Raw genomic sequence first — 26,419 nt, forward strand, 5'->3', positions numbered from 1 at the left:
CAACATCACTGCATGCCCAGATTACACCTTGCAGGTGCAAAAACAGAGGCTGCATTTTACATTGGTCAAGAGGAGGCCGCGGGAGACGATCCTCAAATACATGCTGCTACATCCGGCAAGGCTGAAAGTCATGATCAAAGGCCAAGCCATCTTCTTTGACAACCCTGATGATGCCCATAAATGGATGGACACAGAAAACCTGCCAACTGATGTGGATAATCTAACGATAGGCGAGATGGACACACGCTGAAGGACCTACGGGGGATCTGCAAAGATATTGCCGGCACAATCGACTGACTGCAATGCCACGAGACCTCTTTGCAAAGACTCAGGCACCAATACCTATGTGAACTGCAGGAGCCAGTAGTGCAGTCTCCAATTTGGAGCGCACATCAAGGAAGCGTCCTTCACCTAAGATTAGATTTTTTTTCAGATACTAGCTGTTAGGTATCTGCCTGCTGCACTCAAGGCACCCAGACAAACAACTGGGGCGGGAGAGAGAAACAGGGATGCCTGAACACAAGGTACTGAGCAGGGCAATTGTTGGGGGGGCCAGGGGAGTTGGGATAGTTAGTTGGGAGTTAGCGTTTAGGACCACACAAGTTTTGCATAAGATGTGCATCGGACTGACGAGTTATGTAGCAGTGTTTATTGGTAATGGGGGAACTTAGAATAGCTTCCTGGAATGTAGGGGGGCTAAATAGTTATATCAAACGAAATAATGAAGAATGATGACGTATGTGCGATGCCATAAAATTGACATAGCAATCCTCCAGGAAACCCACCCCACAAGGGAGAAACTAGCTGCCCTCTCCAGAAATGGAGTGGTACAACACTAGGTTCTGCATATGCTAGAGGATTTTTGATATGGTAGGCGCCGTCAGTTTCATTCAGGGTCCTCAAGACTTTTCAGGATAAAGACAGTAGGATGGTCATAGTACAGGGACTCGTGGAACAGAGAGAGCTGGGCATTATCAACACTTACACACCAAACCATGACATAGCGTCCTATTTCTGGTCACTATACCCCCAAATTAGCTCATATAGAGATGGTACATTAGTATGGGGGTGGAGGACTTTAATTGCATGTTAAACCCGGAATTGGATGGATCAGATGATAAATTCATGCACCCAGCCTCTTCAGCCAAGGCTGTGAACACACTGTTGCGAGCATTGTCCGACGTATGGAGGGCCCTACACCTGCAAGTCTGGGGATATTCACATTACACTGCCTCCAAAGATCTATACACCAGGTTAGATTATGTCTTCACGGGTGCTGAATCTCTAAGTGAATTCTAAACGGTGGAATACAAAGCACAAGCATTATCAGACCACACACCCCTGGTGGCCACGTGGCAGATCATCCCTCCTAGGGCATGCATTCCGACTTGGAAGCTTAGAAGCGAATCCCTGAGAGATGCAGTGGTCTGAGAACATTTAAGAGAGGACGTTAAGGACTACTTCAAAAACAATACAGGGAGTGTAAAATCAGCTGGGAGATTATGGGAAGCCTTCAAAGTAGTGATTAGGGGTACGGCAATAGCTAAAGCAAAGGGAATGCAAGCCACGATAGAAAGAGATTCACATAAGGCAGAAACCAAACTGGAGGCCATAGACAGCTTGGGAGACACATCCAGGGAACTTGTTCAAGAAGCTACCCATCTGAAGCAGGAATGTAAGAAGCACTGGGATAGGTAGAGCATGCTGAGCTATAAGAAATATGCAGAGAGGCAACAAGCAGAAGGGAATAAGCCGGGACGCATGCTGGCCTGGATATACAAAAGTGAATCCAAGTGGGATATGATACGGGCGATTGCAAGGGAAAATGGGGAGGCTCGTATGACGCAAGAAGGCATAAACAAAAGTGTTCACAATTATTACATTGAGTTTTATGTAGAGACATCAGTAACACAGTTTGATATAGAGGAGGCCCTAGCGCAGGTAGATCTAACGAAAATCGATGCAGATGCAGCAGACGGGCTAGAGGCTCCCATCACCATAGAAGAACTAGAAGCTACAATAAGAGGGTTGCCTATGCGTAAAGCCCAGCGAATATTATAAGGAATTCATGACGTATGTGACGCCCCCACCATTGGCAAACTACTCACAGCTCTACTGGCCAACAGGCTCAAGCCGGTAATATCCAAACTCATACACCCGGACCAGTCGGGATATGTCCCGATAGAAATATTACATGTAACCTGAGGAGGTTACATGACATCATTGATTGCACACACAATGTTATGCATCATTATGCAGTGGCCTCGATTGACGCAGTCAAGGCATTTGACTCGGTTAGATGGCCATGGTTGCTCGCGGTGCTGCAGAGTTTTGGCATGGGGCCCACATACATTAAATGGGCACGGCTGCTATACAGCAGCACAGTAGCGAGAGTCAAGACAGGCACCTACATCTCGGATCAATGGCTGCTCGGTAAAGGCACAAGGCATGGTTGCCCTGGTCTCCTATGTTATTCATATTGGCCTTAGAACCCTTGGTGGTGTATCTCCAGAAGGAAAATCAAGATGCTGGCATAGTTACACAAGGCAACAGGAATTTGATATCCCTATATGTGGATGACATGCTTTTATACCTACAACATCCAGAGACTAACTTACAATATGTCCTAGCGTGCATTTGTGAAGTGTGGTTGTGGAAGTGTGGTTGCTGCTGTCTCGCTGTTCGCTGCACTACCCTTTGCAGATTTGGACTTGGATTTCAATTTCGAACTGCCCAAGACCCGCCTCCTGATCACTGCAGGAGGACGCCTATTGGACTTCGTTTCAGGAAACCTGCCCCGCCACTTCCTCCCAGCAACCTTATCACCGCCGCACCCACGCATTTGTGCATGCGCATTTGTGAAGTGCAGTTGTGGAAGTGTGGTTGCTGCTGTCTCGCTGTTCGCTACACTACCCTTTGCAGATTTGGACTTGGATTTTGATTTCAAACTGCCCAAGACCCACCTCCTGATCACTGCAGGAGGACGCCTATTGGACTTCGTTTCAGGGTACGCTTCACGTGGGCAGTTTTTGGACTGTATGTGGGCAGGGCAAGTGCTAACGTGCTAACGTTTTAACGTTAGTTACGAATACTCGTGTTTTTGAGCACCAAACAACGCACAGTAACACTTTACTTTCTGTTTCTTTTCTGTAGAAACCTGCCTGCCACTTCCTCCCAGCAACCTTATCACCGCCGCACCCGCGCATTTGTGCGCATGCATTTGTGAAGTGCGGTTGTGTGGTTGCTGCTGTCTCGCTGTCTAGCGAGATAGTGTGGTAGTGAGGGAGTTTTGGTAAATCATATTATTACGAGCCCAGTGAAAGTAAGTCTTAGTATATATATATATATTTTTTTCTGTTGTGTCAGTTTTTTGGTCGTTTCGATTCTTGATGAAACAATATACTTTGACTTCCAATATGCCACCAATTTCAATACTAAGGGCGAAAATTGGCGTGCTGCCCCGAGATAATGTAAGTGGCAAAGCGCTCCATCAGTCGCCTAACAAACCTCTTTCCACGCGCAGGACGTTCTATATCTCAGCGCTTGGCTTCTGTATCAGCGCATATTAGACTGTTTTGTAACGAGAGCAGAGATTCTAACGCCATGAGTGCTTCTGAACTTGCCCCCCTTACGGTGTGAACCTTGCCCCCACTAAGAACACCACAGACAAACAGGTTTCCAACATAAATCAGAAAAATAAAATAGCCAATCAACACACGGAACCTGAGGATCTAGTGGGAGAAGTTGAAAAGGGTGGTGCTCCAACAGATACTACTTTAATTGCTGCTTGCCTCATTGAAGACACTCAGCAATTGTCAACTCTCGTGGTTGAGGAAACTATGTTGCAACCAGTGCTTTGCTCTGTCTTGGCACAGAAAAATCTTAGGCAGGTGCATTTAACCATGATATGTGAAATTGAGGATGAGGACATAGAATTCATGAACCTTTCCAATAAATCTCAGGAAAATAATCATGAAGTCCTCTATATTTGCTCTAACATGGGAGATCTAATACAACTAGAAGAAGGGGAAGATGCTAAAAACACCTCAAAATTTGATCTAGAAACGCTTTCGCCAGTTTTGCCTAACACCCGTGACCAAGATGAGGGGCACTTGAAAACATCTATGATCAATGACAAATCACACACACAATATGCAGAGGAGTCGGTGTCATTCATAGCACCCACTCCTCGACGATCAAGATTTGATCCTACAGCACGTGAATCTGTATTTTTTATCTATTCTAACCATCCAGGCAGGGGTTCCTTTCCAGAGGCTCCAGCCCTGAATAACACTTTAAGTGCAATGAACACGGCACTATTAGCTGTAGCAAAACTTTATGAAATCTTGGATACTAAGGTCACAAAACAATCTGAGCATATCGAGCAGCTTCTATCTTTAGTGAGTGTAACCCCGAAACAGGCCCAGCAGGGCTCATATGTTCTTTCGCTAGATATAGGATGTGTTCAAGCCACTGGGTCATTAGTTGAACAAGAAACAAATAATCTAAACAACCTTTTGCCTTCAACTAGGGACAAAGACACCAGCGCACAAGCCTCAGTCATCATAGAGCAAGGTTTATCAACCATTGTGGACCAGACAGAGCCACAGGGTCAGGCGAATATCCGTCCAGATAACACCAACATACCCATAGAAGATCAAAGGCCAAAAACAAAGACACCGATAGCGGCAGAGGGCAAAATGGCAGCTGGGAAACCTATGAAAGACATTACCCACACAAATATGTTTGAAGTATTTGGAGCTACAGGGAAAAAAACTGTGCCCCCTAGGGTGCGCAACAGGCGAAAAATTATGACCACAGTGTCACAGACTTCTCAATCGAGAACCAAGTGTAAGAGTAAGCCAGTCATGCTTAAGGCAAGAAAATGTATCCAAATAAATTCAGGCAAAGGTAGATTGGATACTCTCAAAAATAATAGGCAAGCAAATGTAGTAGAATCTTGTCATGAAAATTGTTTGGTATACAAGCCACTCGATGATTTGACATGTTTGATTAAAGAAGTAAAGAAGTTGCCACGGATAATCAGATTCCATTACAGAAAAGTGGAAATTTACAGAAGCCATTAAGTTCCTTCAGTACCTTAGAACAACCAGAGATTGCTGCTACTAATGGTTCCATAACTGAGAAAAATTATTCAAAGACTCATGTTTCTGCATTCCCCTCGATGTTGGATATTCAGAAACAAATTCAGAGCTCTATTCAATCCTATATGAAGCTTGATTCTACCAAACTCCAAAAGGCTAATGCGGACGATAAAGAAGGTAATCAACAAATTAACAATACACATCAGTCCAGCCATTGTCAAGATAACAATGCAGGTACTGCCCTGATTCTGAGTTTAAGTGAGCAGCCATTACACAGTCAACTTGTGACCAAGGCCCCTATGGTACTTAGCACCTCTATTTCAGATCTACGTGATGAAATTAGGGTGTCTATTGATGCCTACATGACACCGAACACAACTCAAAATCTAGTTAATAGTCAGCAACAGCAGATAATGCAAACGCTCACAATACCTCCTGTAATTCCGATGGCATCCACAAGACAGGAGATACGTGATGAAATTAAATCGTCCATGGAAGCATACATGATCACTCCACTGCTAAGAATCAAAGTGTAGAACATCAACACTCCACAGGAAGATTCTTTCCATCCATAACGCCATTCCTAAAAGGCCCTCAACCTAGCCCTCAAATTAATTTTGATCACTGGGTATCTAGACCACCCCAACTCGCTACTGTGAGCAGTAGAGAGCCCCCAGGTCTATATACTGACAGACCCAGCAATCGGGCTTGGGAGAAACCCCTTCAAAACAAAGAAAGCAAAAACATGAGTCAACATCGACTAATTATCAAATGCAGAGATCTCCCATATATAAAAAATGACTTGAATAGAACAAACGTTCTAAACATATGTGCAGAGATCCCAGATTTGGCAACAATAACAACGGTAGATATTCACCAAATCAAATTCATCAATCATAATGACCGGACGGAAGCCCGGATGTACATGCGTTCAGCTCTTGTATCCAATGCATTCTGGCAAGCGAGAATGGCATTATTTGATATGGGCTTCATCTTAACACAAGAAATGGCTTCCAATGCAATAATGACACAAGGTCACAAATCACAGATTTTTGTAGCAAAGGGTAGCGAATCCCAAGAGTCAAGTCACCACACACAAGTGATGAATTCGTAACTATCCTTAAATAAAAAAAAAGTATAAGCCTGATATTTTGGAATACAAGAGGGCATAGACATCTCAGTTCTTTATCAACTGGTGATCTAGTTGGGATTGACATCATTGCCCTACAGGAGACATGGCTCTTGTCACCGCCAATTTGGGATTCCCATGTTGTTTTGTTTACACCTGCAGAAAAAAGTTTCCTAGGCCGCCCGAAAGGTGGTTTACTATTAGCCGTAAAGAAAAGTTGTGGATTACAAACCCAGCTTTGCCACTCTCCTTCATCCATCTTCCAAGTCATCAAGCTATTCACTAGCAAAATAAAATTAACAATAGTGAATATCTACTGGAGTATTCGAACAATAAAAACAGAAGATTTTTTCTAACAATTTATCACCATACTTGAGTATTAGATACTGGAATTACCCAAACTATTGTATTAGGAGACCTTAATCTGCATCTTTATCCGGGTATGGAAGTTGAGCTATCCAGTAATGAAGTGACATGGTCCGAAATGATGGCTGAAAGAAATTTCATACTGTTGAATGGTGGTGTTCTGGGGAATATACCATCACAGGTGACATGGCATCGAAGCCCCCAGAACGCCATTCTGGATTATATATGTGTTAACTCATCCTTTTTTAATCATGTGAGAACACTTGAAGTCATACACACTGACATGAGCGACCACATTCTGTTTCCAATGAAAACAATGACAACAAACTCCAACATAGCAGATGTTTGCGTGAACAATCAAGGTACTAGTTGAGATGGTTGAGAGCTAAATTATGTAAACTTGACCAAAATCTACATGAAGAATATCATGGAACTAGTACAGAGAAGGGTGATTACACTCATGCAATGATGATGTTTAGACAGATCATTTTAGTAGATAATAGCATCAAGCATCAGCATGTCGATGCCTTTGATATTGAGGTGAAGCATAAGAAAGCTGAACTAAGGCGAGAGATTCGCCGTTTGTACATATTGGGCAATTCAGATTCTATCATAAAGACCAAATATCTAAAAAATAAATATAAAATGTGGCTCAAAAATAGAAGAGTCAAACAACATCAAAAAGATGGTGCCGAGATGCTAAAACAGATAATCTCCAAGTCCACATCCGGCATCTGGTCCCTACTTAATCAGGCCACAGGCAATTTACAAGTGGCAGTACAATCAAACTCAATATCTTCTAAGGCATGGCAGGCTTATTTTCAAGATTTGTATCAATCACCATTCTCTAATATGAACTTCACTTTTCAAAGAGAGGCAGTGTCTCATGAGTTCTTGTTTGACATTGATGAGATCAAAAATGGTATCAGTAAGTTAAGTATATCTTGTGCCATGGGCCCAGATGGGCTGCATAATGCCATACTTAAAAATTATCTGGATGAATGGGCTGGTATCCTATCCCAAATATATGACCATGTTTTTAAAATTGGTAGCATTCCTGATACATGGAAAAAATCAATTGTACTTCCAATATTTAAAAAGGGAGAGCGAGAAGACCCCAGGTCTTACAGACCGATAGCGCTGTTAGACTGTCCGGGTAAATTATTCACCATATTGTTATTCAACTCTCTTAACAAATGGTTGAATACCCAGAATATCCGTGATCCATTTCAGACGGGCTTCTTACCGGGTATAGGCACGGCCATTAATATGGTTACTCTCACAAGTATTATACAAAGAGCCCATCAGTATAAACAAGCTTTGTACATTGCCTTCATCGATTTTAAGATGGCATTCGATGCAGTTCCACGGGAGCTTCTTTATAAAAAACCTGCTGATGCACATTGTCCTTGAGAAATCCTAAAATGGATCATACAATTACACACAGATACCACTATTCAAATAAGACTGACGAAGGGTGGATTACTAATGGATCCGATTGAAACTGCCAGGGCTTAAAGCAGGGCTGCCTATTAGCATCAGCATTATTTAACTTTTTCATCTCGGATGTGAGCCATGCTTTCATGAAATTGAATACTGATTCCGCAAGGATTATGGGATCGCAGGTACAATGGCTATTGTACGCAGATGATATCGTTCTCATATCCCGAACCCCAAGGGCTTGCTGACATTACTCAGAACACTGAATAGATATGTCCAGAAAAACTGTATAACCATTAATATTTCAAAAACAAAAATGATCCAATTTGGGACACGAAAGCAAAGAACAGCTAGATTGCAGTGGCCTCTTCAAAACTGTCAAATATCTGTGGTAACATCTTATATTTTTAGGTATGACCATTTCCAATCAATGGGCAGATGACTCATATCACCAACAAGGTATGGTAAAACTTCAAACAGCAATTTCGCAAGGCCGTATTATTAAGGCAAGGCACTGTAAGTTTTTAATTTTGCCATTGATCACTTATTTCAAATTAAAAGTAACGCCAGTTATCATGTACGGTGCTGAAACAAATAAATAGCAGAATTATAACTATTGGGCCATTAAAGAAGGACGCTATTGGAAGCAAGTGTTAAACCTACCCAAGTCCCAACCATTACCATTAATAAGACACAAACTTGGTCTGATATCTCTATGCGATCTACAAGTGGAAGTTATGCTCGCTCTACCGCAAATGTCTGATGAATAAGCTAACAACGGGTATTTGCAATATTATAGCAATCTATTTGTTAAATTCAGCAGATTTCTTTCCTAAACTGTGGTGCCTGAAAATTCAGGGCATATTAGATGAAGCACAGATTGAAGTAGATTTGCTAATTGAGAATCCGGATCGAGCTAAAACTAAAATCTGGGAGATAGACTGGATTAAAACCAGAACAGCATGCTCACAATATTAAAACTTTATTGCATACCCCTTTGAGATGAAATGTTATAATGAGGTTGCAAACTATATGGTGAAATTTCCAAGCCCGTTTCATGAGGTTTCGCTTGGATTTATGGCTTACCAAAGATGTGTTAAATAGGCGCAGCATTGCTGGGAGTGTGAAAGAGAAATGTTGCTTTTGTAATCAACATGTGGAAACTCTAAAACATCTATGATATGATATGATATGATATGGCATTTGTAACGCGCCTATACGCAAGTATGCACAGAATGTATCGAACTGGTGACGTATAGATGTGCACACTATAAGCACTTATTTGCTGAGTACCGTGACATGGCAGCCGATAAATTGTGGGGTTTATTATTTTACACAAATAGGAAGTCGGTGAGATATGATGTAGTAACTTATCTCCACCATCTTAGGCTGCAATATTCAAAAACAAAATGATTCCTTTTTAGCAGTTAACAGTGGAACTGGTGTATATAAATTGAGAATGTGTGCACCGAGATATAATGTGATTCAATTCAAATGTCGAGCATCTTCATTATTAACTTTTCTTTTCTTTCTTTTATTTTTAGTCATTATTCTATCTTAAGCATTATGAATATCTTGTAAATGTGTTTTTTTTAGTATTATCTCTTTGGGTGGTTTGTTGCAATTTTATACTAGACATTTAATGTATTTTATCTAAAGAGTTTATTTTAGCAATTATTGTATTTAAATTTGATCTTTGATTTTTTTCAATTGCTGTAATAAATTGAAAGGTCTCGATATTTTTTTTCTGACCATAACAACTAAATTAAAAAAAAGAAAAGAAAAATATGTCCTAGACGTGTTTGAACGCTACACAGACCTATCTGGTATCATGATCAGCATGCAGAAATCATGCTTGTTCCCCTTAGCAGGGTATAGAGGGAAACCCCTGAACACATTGCCAATGCTATCGATTATGAATACATTTAGATACCTGGGAGTAGATATTTTCCATGACCCCAAGACAGAAAACAATGAGAATACACTAAAAGCGGTGGATAGAATTGAGAAAACCATGATTTTCTGGACCAGATTACTGCTCTCACTGATGGGTAGGGGAGCGTTGCTAAAGATGGTGGTGCTTCAGAGGCTCCTTCATTTTTTAACTATTGTCCCGTACGCCATACCTAAAGGCTTTTTTAAGAAACATGATACCATATGTCGTAGCTTTTTATGGCTGTAACAAGAAAACCCCACTTGGGGTTAATAGGGGATGGCCAATTGAGGAAGGGTACTATGCCAAATTATGGAACTACTAAACAATGAGTGTACCCTTACTGATTCTGTTATAAACCACAGAAATTTAAGGTGGACAGGTAGAGTTAATTACTAGACCTGGCCACTTGAGGTATTATTGAAAAAAGGATGGGTTTCTTGATTCTAGAAATCCTCAGGATGAGTCAGCCGCTAAATGCATGTAACCACCCACTACTTCGTTATTCAGGATGTTTCTAGAGATTATTTCTGAACGTAAAAAGGAAGAAACAACAAAAAAGATTTGTAAAAAGGGTTTCAATTATGTATCTCCGATACTTAATATAACAATGAAGGAAAAAAGAATTCACATAGTGCATATAATTAGATACTTTACAGGTGATCAACAGAGTTGCAGACAAATTATTGAATAAAATGCATATAACAAAATAAGACAACACAAAAAGACAGTGCTTCTTAGTTAAATCACTAACAGAATAGTGTTCTTAGGAGGGGATTCGAATACGTGTGCAAAGTTCAATGAATCCATTGCATCATGGATCCTCACTTGGATGCTTTAGTTTATCCTTGGTATAACAGAGTTATTCAGTAGAGAAATCAATCAATGATGTAGGGTCTTTAGATACAAGATATCTGATCTCTGCCGACGTGGTAAAGTATTATTTAGACACCAAAGTTCAAAAGAACTGGGGTACAGGTTAGCTTGTGTTCCCTGTGGTCTTCACGTTTCGGCGGTGGTATACAGAGGTAAGTCCGCCTTCATCAGGGCTCCTAATCGGGGACCCTGTAGGGGTTACATAGGTATATGGTGAGTGGGGTTAGTGCTGCGGATGCCCGTAGTAATAGGGCATTGTATATACTCATTTATTCTCATAGCGACCGGTCAGGACACTACCTGCCGGTGCTTGTAATCCCAAGCGCACTGGTGCACCCCGCACAGAAAGGAGGTGCCAGCTGCCAGGACCAGTTTTGTAGGTGGCAGGAAGTCTGTCGGGCTTCACAGTCAATGTAGAAGTTCACAGAAGGGTGTTTCTACAAAGGTTTTTAGAAAAGAATAGGGCCACATGAGATAAGTGACAGAGTCTCATGTGGAGTTGTGCAAACAGCCCAGTAGCTTAAATGCAGAATGTAGAAAGTGCCTTTCTCCAAACTCCAGGTAGGCCTGCCATCCCATGGCCACAATGGCAGCCCCTATTCACGACATATGTGGAGGCTCTAGGTGGGGCAGGGTTCTCAGCGGCGAAGCGCAGGGCCATGCTACTAAATGCCCTGGGAGTGGAAGGACAAAGAATATTCGAGAGTCTCACCCCGATACCGGTGGCTGGCGACAATGACGATGTTTTCAAGGAGGCGGTCAGGAGAATCATAAAAAGGTTTGCCAGTAAAGAGAACACAGTGCTCCACAAGATACGGTTTTACACGCGAAGGCAAGAAATGTCTGAACCAGTTGACGATTACGTCACCAAGCTGAGGGAATTAGCAGCGCTGTGTAATTTTGGCAACAATGCGGAGAGCCTCATGTGTGACATGTTGGTCGTCCACACTAACAGTCGGAAGGTCCAAGATAAGTTTATTGTTGAAAAGGAACTGCAGTTGGAGAAAGCGATTGAGATCGCCAGAGCAGTCGAGGAAACGGCGGGAAGACGAAAGGAGCTCACTGGGGCCCAGAGCTCCGCTGAAATACAAGCAGTAGGTTTCCATGCAAGAAGAGAAAGGCCGGCAACCGACACGAGAGAAGGGAGAGGGAACAGGAAAGAACCCCTAAAGTGTCACAGGTGCACCAGCATGAAACACCTGGCGTTTGACAGGGAGTGCCCAGCCAGAGACAAGGAGTGCTCCATTTGTAAACGCATTGGCCATTTCTCTATTGTGTGTCGGTGGAGGAACAAGAAAGTCTCCAGCCTTAATGCAGATCGCAAAACGGAGAAAGAATCATCCTCAGAAGATGAAGGAAGACCCACAGTCATCATGGTGAACAGCACAAGAGCAAGGAGAGAGAAACCTCACTGCATGATCAAGATTGATGGCATGGAAACAAGGGTCATGGCAGATTCAGGTTCGGATCTAACGATCATTCCCCTTCGCACGTATAAGGACATGGTGGGAAAAGAAAAGGTGCAAGTGCTAATGACGAGACACAAACCCACGGTTTTTGGAGGGGCGTCAGTCGAACTTTTAGGATACATCAAAGCCAAAGTAGAATTCAAAGGAAGGGAAACCACAACCAGGGTCTATTTCAGTCACGAAGGCCCAGCAGTGCTAGGGTGGGACGACCAAGACAAGCTAAAAATCAGACTGGATCCCAGCACCGAAGATCAGGTCCTGTCGGTCAGGGTGGCGAGCGGACCTGTCGTCAAAAGCGACTAGCCAACACTTTTCTCGGAGGTGGCGGGGCACATTAAGGGTTTTCTGCACAAAATAGTGCTCAAAAGGAATGCGGTCCCTGTAAAGCACCGAGTGAGGCCAGTACCAGCCATGGCAAGGGACATCCTCAGAAGTCAGTTGGAAAAGATGAAGATGGAGGGTGTCATCGAAGAAATCGAAGCATCTGAATGGCTGAGCCCTGTCGTGCTTATAAAGAAACCCCAATCACAGGAACTCAGAGTATGCATAGATCTACGCAGTTTAAACTTGGAAGTCATCACAGATAACTACCCTCTTCCAAGCATAAATGAACTCATTCTGTTAATGAAAGAAGCCAGAATATTTTCAAAACTGGACATGAGGAATGCATACCACCAAATACAGCTACATGAAGAGTCGAAACCCCTCACGGCATTCATCACTCCATTTGGCACATACCAATTCACCAAGATGCCATTCGGGTTGTCATCAGCAGCATCGGCTTTCCAACGCACGATGGATGTCTTGCTAAGGAAAGTTAAAAACGTGGTGTACTTCCAGGATGACATCCTCGTGTATGCGGAGGATGAGCAGACGCACGACGCCACGTTAAGAATTGTCCTAAACAAGCTACAAGAAGCAGGGGTGCGGTTACGGTATGAAAAATGCTTGTTCAGAGTGAAGGAAGTTGAATACTTAGGGTATAAGATTTCAGAAAAAGGTATCAGTCCCAAACAGAATCTCATGCAAGCAATCATTAAAGCACCGGAACCAAACAGTAAAGAGGAAGTAAGGTCATTTCTGGGGCTGGCTGAGTACTATGCGAAGTTCATACCGAAGTTTTCCGAGACCACGGCACCCCTTCGCGATGTACTCAAAAAGGGCTCGGAATTTGTATGGCAAGAACCCCAAAAGACGGCGATGGTGAATATAAAACAGCATATTATAGATGCACCGTGCCTTCAACCGTTTAATCCGGCGTGGGTAACAGTCGTAACCACCGACGCCAGTGCTTATGGACTGGGAGCAGTGCTAACACAAAAGAAAGGTGACACTGAACATGTGGTGGCCTTTGCATCGAAGGCATTATCGGAGGCGGAACAGAACTATTCCACCATTGAAAAAGAAATGTTGGCCTGCGCATGGGCGGTGGAACATTTCAGGACGTATGTATGGGGCACCAAATTCAAGTTAGTGACTGATCATAAGCCCCTTATCCATATGCTCAGCCCGGGAGGCACAAAAGTATCCACACCCAGATTGGCACGCATTGCAGCCAAGCTGCAAGAGTACACATTTGAGATCCAGCATATCTCAGGTTGGAAAAATTCACAAGCTGACTGCATGTCGAGACTGCCGGAGGGTAAGGATAAAGCCACCACGTTCCTTCATGGAGAATGCATAGTTGCATCCATCATGGATTTGAGAGCGCCAGATTACCTGGAACTCAGTGAGAGACACTGGGAAGAGGAAGATGGGAAAGACCCCACCATGGCCATGATTCGCAAATGGACCAAGGAAGGTTGGCCAAGTGAAAAGGCGTTGCCCGAGGGCATGAGACCCTACTGGAAGGTGTCGGACGAACTGTCTGAAACGGAGGGGATAATTATTCCTCCCACAGGAATGAGAAGGATCATCCTATGTAGAGCCCACGCAGGCCACTTGGGAAACACCATGACCCGTCGCAGAGTGAGAGAGGCTTACTGGTGGCCATCCATGGACCAGGAGATTCGATCCATGATAGAACGTTGCCATGAATGTCTCAACAGCGACAAGAGACTTAAGGTCCGCCAAGCACCCCTAATACCCACGGAAATTCCAGAAGCGGTGTGGTCAAAGCTTGGCATTGACTTCATAGGGCCTTTGGAAGCAATGGCACCTGAACACCGGTATGGCATAGTACTGGTTGATTATCTATCCAAGTGGGTGGAGGCCGCGTTCGTCCCGAACATAACCACGGCAACCGTTATAGAAGTACTCACAGAAATTTTTCAGAGGGAAGGCCTCCCCAAGGAAGTGGTTACAGACAACGGGGTGCAACTAGTCTCAAAAGACATGGAGGAATTCTTAAAAAGAAATCACATAAAACAAAGGAAAGCGGCCCTATATCACCCCCAAGCCAATGGGCTTGTAGAGAGGGCCAACAGGTTCATAAAAGGCGCCATCCAATTAGCAACGGCTTCGGGCATGGACCCGCTCAAAACCACCAAGGAGGCCATAGCGGCCCACAGACTCACTCCAAATGGGATCACCCAAATATCCCCGTTCAAAATGTTGAGAGGGAGGAGTGCGGCATCCACGCTGATTCCACCATGGTTGTCGAAAATACGAGAAGATGAAGTGGTGGACATGGCAGAAGTAGTCTGGAGAATCGAAAGCAACAAGTTACGCATGAAATTATGGAGTGATAGGAGAAGAAGAACCAAGCAAGCGTCCGACATAGGAAAAGGAGACTTGGTAAAAATCCAGTTACCGAAGAAAGATCAGGTCACAGGGTCTCGGTTTAGCCGACCCATCAAAGTGATTCACAAAGGAACAAATCATGTTCGCACGGAAGACGGGCGAGCGTGGAATCTTGAAAGAGTGGCACTATACCAGAAGACTCGAGGAAGAGCGAAGGCCCCAGAGAGATCACGAACGGAAACCGAAAGAGACTACGGAGCAGGTGAAGAACGACAACCAGAAGGAGACGACAGAGAGAGGGTGGAAACCGAGGTCGAACCGGAAGCACTGGGTGCAGATCCCGATCAGGAGCAACAGGAGAATTGCACCAGAACTGATGATCGGCCCAGAAGAGAACACAGAAGACCGGTGAGATATAATGACTATGTTTTACAGTGATTTCGCTGTGCATTGAAAAAGGGAGATGTGTAGAGATATCGCGAGAGCGCGCGCTCTGGCGAGATCTCGTCGCGGACCAAAGCTCCGCCCCCGCGCGCTTCGCGTGCACTACGGGACGAGCGGAGGACGCGATAAGGTGCGTCCTGCTGAGCCCTCCTCATACGGGGCCCGCTCCTCTTGAATCTTGGACACGGACATAAGGCAGCAGCCTCCCAGCCACATTAGGCCCGTTGGCCTCCGTTATTGAGGCACACATGTTGTGTGCATCCTGCATGAAACCAATGATAGAATAAATACAACGTTACCAGCTCAGAGACTCCTGTCTTCATTACAAGCATTTTACTACACCCCGCTGTTGTTTACTCTGGGCAGTATGATATGGAACAGGGCTTGTCGCTTTTTAGAGAAGGAATCACCCTACTCCCCTCAGATACCCTTGGTGGCATTAAGCGGGGATGAGCCACAACTCAGACTAAATGTGAGGAAGTATTGGGAACCCATGGGGGTGGTGACGGTGGGAAATTTACCATGAGAGGGGAGGCCGATGAACTTCAGTGCACTCACCTCAGAAACAGGTTTACACGAAGGACAACACATAATGCATGCTTCAATCCTCTCTAAACTAAAACAGAAATGGCCGGGAACAAACAGGGAACTGAAGGATGATGAAAGGATAGAAGCACTTTACATAGCTTCAACCATTTCTGTTGCAAAGGCGGGTGAAATCACCCGATTTTGTTTTTGGCGGGTGAGACGCCCATTGGAATTAATGGGCGTGCAGGAGGCTTGGCGGGTGAGTCAGCCCTTTACAGGGCGGGTGACACCCGCCAAAAGCGTGTGAGTTGAGAGCTATGACTTTACCACATTTCAGAAGGAGGGCATTCGGTATCGAGAATATACGAGTTATTAATGCCAAGACGGGGGTACGTATGTGGAATAGACTGTGTTGTGGGTAGGGGGAGTTGGGCGGTAAGGGAACAAACAGACAATTGAATTGAATTGAATTGAATATACATTGCCAAGTGAATGAATATATAACTGTGTAAATTACACTGTTGTCAATAAATTTATTTGAGCACCCTCTTTCATTTTCATGGCAGCCCGGGATGCAGAGTGGGGTGGGCAGGTATGGGGGGGGGTGAAGGAGCAGAGGCTAGAGGGAGGAAGAGGGACAAAGCAGTAGAGGAGGTTGGGGAAAATGGTGGGGTGGGTGCTTGCAGATCCGAGCTTGCTTGCTGCTACAATTCGTGTGTGATCTGCAGGTCACAGGTTTAAAGCCAACTCATCCCTTCATCCTTCCAAGGCCAATAAAGGAGTAACAACTTCAGTTGGGTGATATTGAATGTAAATATGTTCTATGTAAAGAGCTTTGGCGAAAGCACTATATTTTGATGTCCTACTATTGGACCGTTGAAAACACTTAAGGTGGAGATTTTGCACAAGGAATAGGGAGGTTTGTTTTTCTGCCAAAGAACATAAGAGTCTGACTTACATTGTGGTGCACGATTTCAGACCCAGAGCTCACTCTGCTTGATATGTTATACCATGGGTTATTCATATTTTGTAAATTGAGGACAGCATAATTTTTAACTGTGGAACTGTACTTTTATCATCGTTCTGGAGAATGGGGTGAATAATCTCAGACAGGTGTCTAAAAGTATAATAAAGCAAAGTGCAAGGGAATTGTACAGTTCAGAACCATGCAAAGTATTTGCTTTCTCATATAAAATGCAGTATAAGCATAATACACCCAATCGAAAACATTACTGAGTTGTCATGATGAGTAATTATCTTCTTCTGTGCGTCCACCCTGCCCCTTGTTTAGGGACAATCTCAGAGGTAAGAGTCATTGGTGAATTTCTGGAGTCCTATACACAGTGGCACACATCTGCTTCAGCTGCTCATTTCTGACCTGATAATTTTAAGACTTGTTTACTGCTAAAACACTGTATACTATAGTGGGGTTAAGTATCTCATAAATTGTAATTCACAAGGTAAATGGGTCATTTGAAGGCTTGAGTGGCCTAAGGTATTGAAGTTGGAGGACAGCAGTCAAAGTTTGTCCCTTCAACGACGTCTACTTGGCCTTTTTGCATCTTCTTTCCACTGAAATCAACCATCTGAAATGTACAATCTACACCCTACAAAGGGCAAAGAGCCAGGGCAAGAGAACCTCAGTGAAGTACTATGAATACTTTGGGGGCTAACAAACGATTCCATAAAAAGGGGCGCACATGGCTCATATGTGATGGAGCTGCCCAACGATTCAAATCTATTGGAAGTACATTTTGTCAAAAATAAAGAACATTTCAGATCAATCACTTCTTATGAGTCCTTTAATTGTAGTTGTGGGGGATGTGCCTGAGTATGACTCATATCCCACGTAAGACCTAAATCAATTTAATTTTCAACTTGCTTATGACAGCAAGACTAATCCAAGCCAGATTCTGAAAGTCTACAGAGGGGCCGATAATTTCATACTGGTGGTTGAAGATATAGGAGATTGAAACGATGGAAAGAATTCTGGCTCTAATAAGAGACACCATGCCTAAATATATCCAAACATGAGCACCCTTTCTGGATTATATATGGGATAGAGTGCCATTCTTCATAGACCACAATTGCTTAACAATCTATCCTTAGAATAGATCAAATTGAGGGATAGAATGGGGCATTGAAGAACTGACAATCAAAGAATGCATGCATACTGTGATGGATTTTGGGAGTGCCCAGGATGCAGACTCGCTCGTCTAAGGAGTTAGATGGCTCATATGCTTTTTTTCTCTCTATTCTTTTTTCTTGAGGGTGGGAATGTATTGCTGTTATATAACAAAAAGGGGCTATTTGACTGTGAATGATCCTTTACAATTGCTTCTATACTGTACATAAGCTTTACTGTCGGAAGCTCAATAAAAACAAATTCTGTCACAAAAAAGGGTGTACACGGCAGTCTTACAATAGCATGCAAGAAAGGCCACCCGGGCAAGGGACAAGACATGCCACTGACTGAGCACGGACAACATGGGGTCTATCCCTTAAGAAATAAACAGCTGTGCAATGGAGGATGGCTTTGAACCAAGCCCCCACTGCTGATGCTCTATAGCAGTTCCCTTTAATGGAACACCAATTTTATATCTTTTGTTTTAATTTTAGTTCCTATCAGCCATAACAATTGACTTTAAAAACCAAATAGTGGCATTGTGGCTAGTCAAGCTCACAATCCTGGTGCATTTGTCTTCATAGCTCCTTAATGCAAGCATTTAAAATTAAATTGAATTAATTATGTGTCACATGTATATGGAATTGTAGGCAGATTTAAATTAAAATATGTATATTATGAAAAAGCTAAAGGTAGAACAGAAGTTTAAAATGGAAGTGGTATACGCACCCAGAAACTTCTCATGATCACGCAAAAGCAATGTTTTTCACTCACAGTTTTTAGTACAGATGTTTATATTAAATCCGCATTCAGGATATGCAATGGCAACCTTTACCGAGTTTACATATTCAAAAATGTTATGAAAAGTAAATGAAACGCCGCACCTATATAAGGCAAGAAACAAAACATGGACAGGGAGGCGTGCCAGAATCCTGGCAAGGTTAAGGCAGTATAGCACATAAATCAGTTTGAGGGGGACAGACCCAGCTGTATTCAGTGTGAATCCTTAACAGTCTGGCATGAGAAACATACACACAAGAGATCATTTCAATCCACTGTCTCTCTGTTCTACTTTCCATTCTTCATGTTTTCACTTAAGGGTAGCCTGTATTAGTTCACTGAGTTCTAGTGGGCTGCATAATCTTTCCCAACTAGTTGTCTAGCCAGTAACTTTCCATCTGCCCCCCCCCCTTCCCCTGGGTGCCAAATTCCCTCGAGAGGCTCATTCCAGAGCTTTGCCATGGACAATCTCTCTCAAGTTTATTTTTTTTAAATTTGTATTTATTGCATTTTGTATATGCCCAAACCCGGAGGTATTGCAGCGTGACTCTCAATAACCAGCAGGACTATGTTCTCCTTAGATAGATATGAAGAAATGTGCAAGGTGTGTGGTGGCCCTTTTCCTCCAGCCAGGGTGGGGCCAGCGGTGCTTCTAAATGTAGAGACCCCTCCAGTCAATCATTGTGCATGGTCCCTTTCCTGGACAACCTCAGGAACAGTGTAAAGGGTCTCTTCCACGCAGAGGCGTTGCTAGGGGGGGGGGCTAAGGGGGCTATAGCCCCTGATCTTTTGGTTGTAGCCCCGGATAGAATCTCAGGAGCTACAACCCAAAGGCTCACTAGCCCCCAGTCCCGACAGTTCCGGCATTAGCGTAGCCCCGGGTCTTTTCCAGACCTAGCAACACCCCTGTTCCACAGCAACACTACACTTCTTAAATAATGCCCTTCATTAGCGTGGCCTTCTGCCGGTCTGTGCCGCCACACTCTTTAAAGAGGGGCCATGGCGGCCCACAGCATGGAGACAGAGTGAAGCAGTTTCAGTGGCGAGCGTCACTGCCACAGTGAGCAGGTAAGTGGAGCTGGCAGCAAATTCAAAGGGGATGGAGGGTGGAGGGAAGATAGCGGGGTGGGGAAAGCAGCTATCGGGTTGCTTGGAAGGCGGGCTTGGATCATGGGATTTAGCCCACGATCCAAGCAACCTGATTCGTTGTCCCCCCCACCCGGGTGCTGATTAAGCAATAATCACCCATTCTATGGGCCAGAACGGGTGGGGCCCTGAGTTAAAGGTCTGAGCATAGCGAGGGCCTTTAATGAGAGTCCCTGGTGCTGTTACCACCCGGTCCAGTGCATGGAATGGGTGCATTTTGCTATTAGCACTCTGGGTTTTAAAATCCAGAAACCCGGGGCGCTAAGAGCAAAGTATTTTGCTTCAATGAACGGGACCCCAAAATACTTACACAAGATGGCCACCATGGAGCTGGAAGGCGGGACTCCATACAAAGCCCCTCTCCCATTTCCATGGCAGCCAGTAGCAGGGAGAAGGAGCAAAGCAGTGGTGGGCATTGCTGCCGTAGTAAACGGTTAAGTGGGGCTAGGGGAATTTTGTAAGAAAGGGAGGGAGAGTGTGGGGAAGATGTTGGGGCGGGGTAAGCAGTCATCAGGTTGCTTGAAACGCAGGCTTGGAAGTGGGATTCAGCCCTCAATCCAAGCAACCTGATTGGTTGCTCCTCCCGCCCCCGGTGCTAACTACAATTTATTTTAAGGGCATCTTCAAATATCACTTTATAGGGGAATAGAAGCATACATGACAGCATCTTGTGTTTGATTTTGGAGCCGTACCACACCTGTCTCCCATCTTTTCAAGCTCTGTCATTTATTGTTAAAATTCTCAGATGGGGAATGATTACTTATTTTCTGGTTTTCATAAGTTTCCTCTCTTCTTTTAATCTAGCAGACAAACATGTTGTGAAGGAAGGTATCCTCTGCTGAAGTAAACGATAGTGGGCATTTGGAATTAAAAATCTCAACAATTGGACAATGTAACGCTGGGACAGACGTCCGTAGGCATGGAAGTGTGGACAGGAAACACAACACATAACAACAAAGGGGGATCATCAAGCATTAATCATCATCTTAGAGGAGTCCAAGTGAATGAGGATTCATTCAAATAGTAGAGTTTTGAGTTTGCATTTAAAAGTCAACAGTGAGGCGCAGGACCTCAAATCCGGTGGCAGTGCATTCCAAGACGCTGTGCAATCACTGGGAAGCAACATTCTGGTACAAAAGAAAGCTTAGCCTCAGGAGGTAGCAGGAGAACATAGTTGTTGGACCTTAAGGTGCGTCTTACAGGGAGCCAGTCCAGCAGAGAGGAGAGATACTTTGGGCTCTTCTCAAAGAGTATGTATGCGCTATGCAGAGTGTACGGAACCGGATTTGGTTCCTTATGGGCAGCCTGTGCAATGATTTCCTGGCCATTGATACGTGGTCACATTTCTGCAATCCACAGACCACACGGACTGTGTTATTTTGGACCACCTGAAGGTGATTCAGTTCTCCTTGTCACAGGCATTGAAGTAAGCTACAGCAATAGTCCAGAGGGGCACCGAGAATGGCTTGGGCCACTGTGGCGCAACTACCAGGACTCATAAATGGACGAATTAGGGCTAGAAGCTTCAAATAGTGATATGTGCATGATGCTAGATAGCGAACATGCTCTTTCATGCTCAGTTCTGGGTCCAGGATGACACCCAAGGTCTTAACTTTGGGAAGACTTTTGAGAACGCAGTCAGTCACTTTGAAGGATTTATAAGCTGGATCGAGATTGCAAAGCCTATGGGGTGTGCCCAGAACCATGATTTTCGTTTTTGAGTTGTTCAATGCTAGCCCATTTAGCAGCATCCATCTGTGAATATTGCTATATGTCATGTTAACTGTTACAGCGTCCTTTGCATAATAACCTTAGAGAAGGCAGCAGAATCTTGAAGCCTGGTAATTTGAGTGGCATCATCCACCAGGACAAATGCTGCTAAGTCCAAAAACGTGGACTCAGTGCTGTGATGACTTCTGAATCCTGACTGTTTAGGGGCTAAGATATCATACTGGTCTAAAAAAGCTTGGATTTGTTGGTGAGCAATTTTGTCCAAAAAGTTCAAAAGAAAAGGTGTTTTGGTTATGAGACTGTAGTTACCCACCACAGTGGGATACAACAGTGCTTTCTTCAGCAAGTGGGCTATCCAGGCTTTCTTAATGTATGATAGAACATAGCTTTCCTTAAATGAAAGATTGACACACTTAGTGCTCATGGGCGCGAGAAGGCTAGCGCATGATAAGACAGAGGTCTCCCTTGCAATTAGAGGGCTTCATTTTACCTAATGTTTTAGCACAACAGCATCCGGCACTTTAGAAAAAATGAATGGAGATAGTTTGCTTTTCTGGTCTACATACAGCCTTATTTTCATGCAGGGATATAAAATTCGCTACGACCTCTGCCTTGATATCCTCGACCTTAAGACCCATGGAGTTTTGAAAGCTCAGACAACACAGTGCATCTTTCTTGAGCGTGGAGGGGAGAGGACATGGGTCCTTTAATTCCTGCAGTATTTTGCACAATTCCCTAGAGTTTGAGGAGGCACCTTTGATCCTTTTCTTGTGGAACTACTTCTTTGCCTCAAAGATGGCCTTTTTGTGAGTTTTAACTGCTGCTGAATAGCTGTCTTTTTTTTCTGCCGAAAGCGATTTAATAAACGCTTTGTGTTTCACCTTTTTCTGTTTGTGGATGTCTAAAGAATACCATATGTTTAACGGCTGTGTCTTAACCATGCTTTATTTCAGTGAAGCCAAGGTGTTAACAGCCGATGACTTAAGTTTGTCATAAGCTGTTGCAAGTTTAGAAGCAGTATTCAGACTGGAGAGATTGGCCACTACGGGAGAAAGAAGAGGGCACAGGGTGTCTAGGGTCCATTTGCACAAATTGCGACACATGATCTTCTTTGGAGACTTTTCTTTTTTCAGGTGTAGTTATTTTGGGCAGCTGAAAAAGAATGAACGAGTGGTTAGACCAGGGTCAGGGATCAACTGTAATGTTGCCTACAGTTAAGTCATGAGAGGCCACCCAGTCTGGGATCCTGCCCCCTATGTGGAGGGTAGCTGGATGTGTTGAAGAAAATTCAACCCTTCCAGTGAGGCCTGTACCGATAGTGCTAAAGGGTACTTAGTTTCCTTAAACCCAATATTCTAGTCTCCAAGAACCATGACCTTAGATTGCGGTTTCAATGCAGAAAAGATCAAATCACTAAATTGGATCAAAAAGTCTGGCATACTATGTGGGGGCGATAAATCAGGAAGATGTTAACCGCAGTGTTCGGTCTAACAGCAATTTAGCATGGAGGGTTTCACAATCTGCAATACCATGTGTGTTAATAGAACGTATATGAAGAGAATTGCAAAAAAATGAGTGCCACACCTCCTCCCCTCCCCAGGGCTCTATCTTCTCCCAGAATAGCATAGTCCTGTGGGATGGCAAGTGACAGCGCTGACCCAGCCGCATCGTGAAGCCACGATTCAGTTATGGCACAGATGTCGACCTCATACTCAATCAGGAACTCAGCGACTTCAGTGGAGTGTTTTAGCAGTGATCTTGTGTTTAACAATAGGCATTCAAGGTCTTTTACTTGTGTTCTTAGCTCCTGAATTCTCACACTACCGAAGGTAGTTGTGACCGGATAATCTGGGCTAGATTGAAGAGGATCCATATTAAAATTTAGCTCATCTGGATAAGCTCTAGCAGGTGAATTACCTGACTTTTTTGTGTAAGAAGGGTGGGAGAAAGGGTGGGAGAAATCAAAGGAGCTGTATGAACAACGTCTTTACCCATTGTGAAAATACCGGAGGAACTACTGGAAACACCATTGGGATGATCATCGCCCATAACCGATGCACAATCCCCGGGCAAAGCGGGATTTGCTTTTATGTCACCCTGAGGTGGGCAAGGTAGAATGCAACTGCAAGCATTTAAGTGAGATGGCGGGCAGGGACCCTTATTTACACCATTTGCTATAACTGTAGATAAATTTATGCTGCTGCCAAAGCCCACACTAAATTGAATGGATGGGGCATTAGGCATTACAGCATCTGGGAAGGGAAGGGGAGGTTTTTGCAATTAATGCAAATCACTCTTGAATGCTACTTTCATAGTAGTGCAGTAATGCTGAGCAAAACAAAGTGAAAAGTACAGTCTATGAACAGATCTGAAAAAAGATCAGAGTTCCTGTGAAATGATCAATCAATGATATGATATGATATGATATGACATGTAATTTATAACGTGTCTGTACAAAGTGTTTCTAGGCGTGACAAGACAAGGGGGGGAGACAGAATGAGGACAGGACAAACGATCTTCCTAGGCCGTGTGACATTCAGATCATGCAAGTGTGACATCTTAAAGTGCAGAAAGGAGAAAGGTCACGTAAGAACAAAATATTGAATAGAGTATATTGGACCCCAGAATGCTTGCACAAGAGAGGGTTGCTGGATTCAAATGACTCTTGGGGTTGTGTACATAGGATTGGAACATTAGAACATATGCTATGGGAGTGTGCACGAGTGAATGGGTTTTGGAGGTAGATATGTGAAATACTTGACAATGTACTAGGACAGGCTCTAGACTTTGATTTTAAAACCCTGATTCTTTGGGATGATGAACTCGTGGAATATTATAGTACATCACAAAGGAAAAGGCTGTTTAGCGGGGCATCAATTGCAAAGAAATTGATATTAAGAGGTTGGAAGTCGAGGATACCTTCAGGAGTGGAGGAGTGGACTGAAGAAATGTTGAAATTGGCACAGATGGAAAGAGTGATTTATGGCAAAAAAAAAAAACAATCCTTATTTGAGAAAATGTAGGGGAAATAACTGGATATGTATTAGCTACCCTTTATACTGTGTGATGTGGGTGGGTGGCGGGTGTGGGAAATTAAAAGGGGGGACGTTAGTTGTGATGTATATTGTTAGGTAGATATGGGATAAGTTTCTGTTTGGGTATTGTTCATCAGTTGACGGATTAAAATATGTATTTGAATTTGTAAATATGCAAGTATTCATTAAATGAAATGATGTTTCTTTGTATAATTAAGAAAATGAAAATAAAATATTTAAAACATTTTTTTTTTTTTTAAAAAGTGAAGTGCAGGGGCTGTACAGGGTACAGTTACAACCCATAAGTGCACAGTAGGCCCAAAGGCAGTGCAGGAAAGACTGATTATGGAGGAGCCTGGTACCTGGTGAGACTCAGGGAGTAGCCAAGCAACCAGTCAGTGCAGCAGGCAGGTAGGTAAGCAGGGGAGAGAAAGAGAGAAAGCAGAGGAGAAGACAAATGTCTTGAGCAGCTTCCGGGAACTTCAGGTGGTCGGGCTCAAGTTTGAGAGGCACAGGGAGGCCATTCCAGAGAGGGCACCTGCAGAGGAGAGAGATCTACCCTCACTCTCTGCCTGGAGAAGCGTTTGACCCTCAGGGAGTTAGAGGTAGCTCAGCAAGGGCTTTAGAAGGAAGGTATTTTGGAAGAGAGGGTTGGATGTAGGGTGGGCCCTGGCCTGAGGAAGCCTTGGGGATGATGCAGAGGGTCTTGAACTTGATACTTGCAGCCACAGGGAGCCAGTGGAGAGATACGGTCCCTGGGTTTGAGGCCAAGGATGCATCTTGCAGTCCTGTTCAGGATTAGTTCCAGGAGGCATAGAGTAGAGGAAGGCAGATTGAGACTGTTGCAATAGTCCAGCCTAGAGAGAACCAGGGCTCTGGAGACAGTGAGCTTCTGGGGGAAAGTATGAAAAGGAAGAATACCTCTGAGGAGGTGCAACTGGTAGTGGGCCTTCCTGGCAAGGTCCGTGATGTGAGGAGAGAAGGCGAGAGTGGAATAGAAGAGGACGCCAAGGGTTTTTGACTCGCAGGAAGGTGAAGGAAGAGGGCCCAAGGAAGGCGGCCAGAGTGAGAGAGGGAAAGTGGGATCAGTGGTCCCAATGAGAAGGATCTCAGTCTTGCAGGCATTAAGGCAGAGATCGTTGGAGGCACATTAATCCTGAATAACGGATGGACAGTTAGGAATGAATGAGAGAGAGGGAAGAAGGCTGATGGGAGGCTGAAATAGAGCTGAATGTCATCTGCATAACACTGGAAGTTAGAGGAGAAGGTAGAGATCAGGTGGGTCAAAGGGGCCAGGTAGACGTTGAAGAGCCATGGAGAGAGGCCAGAGCCCCGGGGAACACCACATGTGGAGAGAGAGATTGTGGAGAGAAAGGACCGACTGGTTGCTTGGCTACCCCTTGAGTCTCACCAACTTTAGCACAGTGACGCTATTAGGCACATTTTCTAGATTCAACTTTAGCACACTGATGATATTTGGCACACTTTCTAGCCAATTACTGCCCTCTCCCAAAGCCCCTCCTTGCAGCCATCTTCAGATTTTTAGCACATTAAAGTGTTGGGAGTCATTGTGTTTTGCTCGGTAGAAAATGTCTGCGTTTTCAATTCATACGTTAAAATTTCAGTTTTT

The sequence above is a fragment of the Ambystoma mexicanum genome, chromosome 5q (assembly GCF_040938575.1).
Source record: "Ambystoma mexicanum isolate Mex_15411 chromosome 5q, UKY_AmexF1_1, whole genome shotgun sequence".
Lineage (NCBI taxonomy): Eukaryota > Metazoa > Chordata > Amphibia > Caudata > Ambystomatidae > Ambystoma > Ambystoma mexicanum.